The following is a 6,227-nucleotide window of genomic DNA, read 5'->3' as shown; positions in this document are numbered from 1 at the left end:
AGATAATCACTACCTGTGTGAATTGGTGCACTCCCTTTTATCATTCTCTATTGCATCAGATAATGCTGTCTGACTTTCGAAAAGATTAATTTTGAAAATCTTTGCAACTCTTTCAAGGATATAATGAGAAGTGGAATCATCAGGTATCCAGAGGGCTCAAGGGCTCGAGGTGAGGTGGGAGGCACCCACGTCCTATTTTCATTATCCAAAATATTCCTGGTATAAGCCCGGAGGAGCCAATGGATATAGCACCGATCTGCACCTCTTACAGAGGGATAGATGTGGTGGTGTCTGCAGTCTACCGAGCCGCTGAAGGGATTCGGGTAGACAATAATACATGATAAAAATACATGATAAAGGGGAAAATCCCATAAACCCTTAGCATTATGCAAATACCAGTAAAAAGAAAAATACGCTTCTTCAACCGTCTTGCAGAAGCTCTGGCACTCATTTTAGAGTGTCTGCCTTTTTTAGGCTTGGTATATACCGCCCTTCAAACAGAGAAAAAGGTGGAGGATTTCTGATTGTTGTTATAAGCAAGGGTTTGTCCGACATCAAGATGCTTTCCCACGAAGATCAGAGGCTGTTGGTCGGAGAGAATCCATTATTTGGCCTGGATCTAAGATGAAACTGGAATATAACAATCAGATATACCTGTAAATCATCACAAGCAAGCAATTCCATAAGAAAATGAGAAAATGTTGCCTCCCAAGGATGAGAAATGTAATTCATAAACTAAACGGAAAAGCTCTCCCAAGCCAAAACTTTAAGCAGTTGCCAAAAAAATAACTCTTCGCATAAACAATTTTGGAGATCTTCAAGATGAATTTGCTATCATATATTCAAAGTGAATTATAACTAACAAGGGCAGTGATCATAAAACTATATTGATAGCATGATGCCACAGTGTTCTCAAAGTAGATCCATATGAACTGCTAATAAACAGTTGTTTGATCCACAAGTATAACAGTCCTCAAAGCACATATACCATATATTTAGGGTAGATTATCACCATCTACAAATCAGAGATGAGCGCAGCAACGAATGAAATTGAAACCACAAACTGTTCTCAACAATTAACGGAAGTGTGACTGTGCAAGTGAAGCATACCAGTAGTTAAATGTTTAACCATTCAAGTATTTAGGCCATGCCTTAAGAGTACTGCCAAAGAGATCATAACTAAGCAGTAACCGAGCGCTGAAGAACCTCAAAACAGTCATGAATCTGGACATAGCCAACAGGCAGTTCAGAAAATTGGCAGAGAAGGATCAATACTCGTAAAGGCAACTCATAAAGGCATCTCCAACGACCTTATCACCGAAGCAGCTGTTCTGCAATGTTGCCCAAGAGCCAACTCCAGAGAACAAGGAGCCACGATACCACTGCTAAAAATACTCCAATATCCTCATCCTGCTTGGCAGAATAAGAAAGCTGGCTATAAAACAACTGCTAACGACTACTCCAATATCTTCAACATCCTTGGCATAATAATGTTGGCCATAAAAGACATTTGAGATCAAGTCTTGGAAAATATTACTGAGATGAACACTCACATGACATGCTCTGGATTTGCAGTGGAATGCTCAACTGACCTTCGGCTATTATTGTTGAAAGCGATAATCAGCATGCATCTTCTGTCATAGTTCGAATCCCATCTTTTGGATGAAAGGCTGAAAGTTCATGGAATTGATGATATTTGGTGGTTGAAATGCCATTCCCATATGGTAGATTATAATCACTACCTGTGTGACTTGGTGCACTCCCTTGTATCATTCTCTATTGAATCAGATAATGCTGTCTGCCTTTCTAAAAGATTAATTTTGAAAATCTTTGAAACTCTTTCGAGGATATAATGAGGCACCCATGTCCTATTTTCATTATTCAAAATATTCCTGGTATAAGCCCGAGGAACCAATGGATATGAGCACTGATCTGCACCTCTTTACAGGGGATGGATGTGGTGGTGTCGCAGTCTACTGAACCCTCTTTACAGGGGATAGATGTGGTGGTGTCGCAGTCTACTGAACCGCTGAAGGTATTCGGGTAGACAGTGATGCATGATAAAGGGGAAATTCTTATAAACCTTTAGCATGATGCAAAATACCGTTAAAAAGGAGAATGCACTTCAACTATTTTGCTGAAGCTCTGGCACCATTTTAGAGCGTCTGCTTTTATTAAGTTTGATCTCAATACCGCCCTTCGAAAAGGGAAAAAGGTGGAGGCTAGATTCCTTCTGATTGTTGTAATAAGCAAGGGTTGGTCCGTCAAGAAGATGCTTTCCTGCGAAGATCAAACGCTGCTGTTCGGAGGGAATCTCTTCTGTGGCCTGGATCTTCTTTGATATCTTTAACGGTGTAAAAGCTCTCAATTTCGAGAGTTATGGTCTTAATAAGAGTTTTGACAAAGATCTACTTCTTGAAACTGGACTATAACTAACAGATATACCTGTAAATCATCACAAGCAAATTTTTTTGGTCAAAATTGTTTATTTATCAACATATTATGAAAAAACAGTACCAAATTCCATAAGAAAATTAGAAATCGTTGCCTCCCAAGGATGACAAATGTAATTCATAAACTAAAAGGAAAAGCTATCCAAAAGTAGTTGCCTTGGAAATAACTCTTCACATAAAACAATTTTGGATCAAAATTGTACCAAATTCCATAAGAAAATTAGAAATCGTTGCCTCCCAAGGATGAGGAATGTAATTCATAAACTAAAAGGAAAAGCTATCCAAAGCCAAAACTTTAAGTAGTTGCCTTGGAAATAACTCTTCACATAAAACAATTTTGGAGAGCTTCAAGATGCATTTGCAAGGATGACAAATGTAATTCATAAACTAAAAGGAAAAGCTATCCAAAGCCAAAACTTTAAGCAGTTGCCAAAAATAACTCCACATAAACAATTTTGGAGAGCTTCAAGATGCATTTGCCATCATATATTCAAAGTGAATTATAACCAACAAGGGCAGTGATCATATAACTATATTGATAGCATGATACCACAGTGTTCTCAAAGTAGATCCATATGAACTATGCTAATATACAGTTGTCTGATTCAGAAGGAAGTATAACAGTTCTCAAAGGACATATAACATGTATTTAGGGTAGATTATCACCATCTACAAATCAGAGATGAGCGCAGCAACGAATGAAACTGAAACCCCAAACTGTTGTCAACAATAAACGGAAGTGTGACTGTGCAAGTGAAGCATATCAGTAGTTAAATGTTTAACCATTTAAGTATTTCGGTCATGCATTAAGAGTACTGTCAAAGAGATCATAGCTAGGTAGCAACCGGGCGCTAGCGCTGAAGAACCTCAAAACAGTCATCAATCTGGACATATCCAACAGCAGTTCAGTACAGTGGCCGAGAAGCATCAATACTCGTAAAGGCAACCCATAAAGGCATCTCCAACGACCTCACCGAAGCAACTGTTCTACAAAATCTCCCAAGAACCAAATCCAGAGAACAAGAAGCCACGATACGGCTGCTAAAAATACTCCAATATCTTCATCCTGCTTGGCAAAATAAGAAAGCTGGCTCTAAAACAACTGCTAACGACTACTCCAATATCTTCATCCTCCTTGGATGAATAACGCTGGCCATAAAAGACATTTGAGATCAAGTCTTGGAAAATTGTACTGAGATAAACACTCACATGACATGTTTTGGATTTGCAGTGGAATGCTCAACTGACCTTCGGCTATTTTTGTTGAAATTGATAATCAGCATGCCCTTCTGTCATAGTTCGAATCCCATCTTAACTATTGGATGAAAGGCTTAAAGGCTCATGGAATTGATGACATTTGGTGGTTGAAATGTCATTCCCATATGGTAGAAGATAATCACTACCTGTGTGATTTGGTGCACTCCCTTTTATCATTCTCTATTGCATCAGATAATGCTGTCTGACTTTCTAAAAGATTAATTTTGAAAATCTGTGCTACTCTTTCAAGGATATAATGAGTAGTGGAATCATCAGATATCCATCATTCATCATTCTCTATTGCATCAGATAACGCTGTCTGACTTTCTAAAAGATTAATTTTGAAAATCTGTGCTACTCTTTCAAGGATATAAAGAGTACTGGAATCATCAGATATCCAGAGGCTTCAAAATGGAGTGTGAGGCACCCAGATCCTATTTTCATTATCCAAAATATTCCTGGTATAATCCCTGGAGGAACCAATGGATATGAGCACCGATCTGCAGGGCACAGATGTGCTGGTGTCGCAGTGTACTGAGCCGCAGAAGATTCCTGGTATAAGCCCGGACGAACAAATGGATATGAGCACCGATCTGAACCTCTTACATGGGACAGATGTGGTGGTGTCGCAGTCTACTAAGCCGCAGAAGGGATTCGGGTAGACAATGATGCATGATAAAGGGGAAATTCCTATAAACCCTTAGCATTACGCAAAAACCGTTAAAAAGTAGTATACACTTTTTCAACTATATTGCTGAAGCTCTGGCACTCATTTTAGAGTGTCTGCTTTTTCTAAGCTTGATATTAATACCGCCCTTCAAACAGGGAAAAAGGAGGATAAATTCCTTCTGATTGTTGTAATAAGCAAGGGTTCGTCCATCATCAAGATGCTTTCCTGCGAAGATCAGACGTTGCTGGTCGGAGGGAATCCCTTCTTTGGCCTGGATCTTATCTTTGATATCTTTAACAGTGTAAAAGCTCTCAGCCTCGAGAGTGATGGTCTTAATAGGAGCTTTGACAAAGATCTGCATCTTGAAACTGCAATATAATTAATAGATATCCCTTATTTGGCCTGGATCTTATCTTTGACATCTTTAACGGTGTAAAAGCTCTCAGCCTCGAGAGTGATGGTCTTAATAAGAGCTTTGACAAAGATCTGCATCTTGAAACTGGAATATAATTAATAGAGATACCTGTAAAGTATCACAAGCAGTTTTTTTTTTCAAAAATGTTTATTTATCAAAATATTACGAAAAAACAGTACTATCAAATTCCATAAGAAAATGAGAAAACGTGGCCTCCCAAGAATGACCAATGTAATTCATAAACTAAAACGAAAAGCTCTCCAAACCCAAAACTTTACACAAAGAATAACTCTTCACAAGCAGGTTTTTTTTTGGGTCAAAAATGTTTATTTATCAACATATTACGAAAAAACAGTACTATCAAATTCCATAAGAAAATGAGAAACCGTTGCCTTTTTTTTCAAAAATGTTTATTTATTAATATATTATTAATAGAAACCGTTGCCTCTTTTTTTTCAAAAATGTTTATTTATTAATATATTACGAAAAAAATGTACTATCACAGTACTGACAAATGAGAAACCGTTGCCTCCCAAGAATGACCAAATGTAATTCATAAACTAAAACGAAAAGCTCTCCAAACCCAAAACTTTACACAGTTGCCAAAGAATAACTCTTCACATAAAACGACGAAGAGTAGGAACTAGGAACTCTAACAAGGCAAGGCTGTGTGACAAAATGTTATACACTAAACTACAAAGAAAATAAAATGCAGAACGCAATATAGCCTTGATAGCTAAATTTACATTCAAAATAAACTCTTCACATAAAACGACGAAGAGTAGGAACTAGGAACTCTAACAAGGCAAGGCTGTGTGACAAAATGTTATACACTAAACTACAAAGAAAATAAAATGCAGAACGCAATATAGCCTTGATAGCTAAATTTACATTCAAAATAAAATACACGCATTAGAAAAAGAATTTTTCAAATATGAAAGCTTAAACAGAAAAACATAGACCGCCTGTAAATAGAAACCCAGAAAGACAGAAACCCAAACAGCTTGCATATTAAGAAATATAAGCTACAGAAAATAATATGACCGTCAATAACCACGTACAATCAGACGCTGCTAGTAGGAGGGAAGCCCTTTTTGACCTGGATTTTATCTTTGATGTAGCCCCATTGTGGGCTTTCCAGGGTAAATCTCTTGTGTTCTTCATTGTGGGTTTTTCCAGGGTAAATCTCTTGTGTTCTTCATTGTGGGTTTTGTGGGTTTTCCCAGGGTAAATCTCTTGTGTTCTTGTATGGTTGTCTCTTCATGATACTTCTATCTTATGTTCTTGTATGGTTGTCTCTTTATTATCTCTTGTGTTCTTGTATGGCTGTCTCTTTATGATACTTCTATCTTATGTTTTTGTAGGGTTATCCCTTTATGATCCTTCTATCTTATTTGTTATATGGTTGATGTCTTATTGAATGATGGAATTA

At 37.5% G+C, this 6,227-nt stretch overlaps 1 long non-coding RNA gene across 1 annotated transcript; it reads right to left on the bottom strand.

Annotated features, from left to right (window-relative positions):
- Positions 1 to 220: 220 nt before the first annotated feature.
- On the bottom strand, positions 221 to 4,995 carry LOC149170639 (uncharacterized). The gene is made up of 3 exons (XR_016259001.1): positions 3,120 to 4,995; positions 1,111 to 2,445; positions 221 to 654 (listed from the first exon to the last, which is right to left on the bottom strand). It is a non-coding gene; the product is annotated as an uncharacterized LOC149170639 (long non-coding RNA).
- Between the last annotated feature and the right edge of the window lie 1,232 nt (positions 4,996 to 6,227).

The sequence above is a fragment of the Pinus tabuliformis genome, chromosome 4_2 (genome assembly GCF_031772625.1).
Source record: "Pinus tabuliformis cultivar Carrire ecotype Pingquan chromosome 4_2, CPIR1, whole genome shotgun sequence".
Classification (NCBI taxonomy): Eukaryota; Viridiplantae; Streptophyta; class Pinopsida; order Pinales; family Pinaceae; genus Pinus; species Pinus tabuliformis.
Note: the sequence above shows the minus strand (reverse complement) of the source record. Positions and strands in the feature narration are given on the sequence as shown.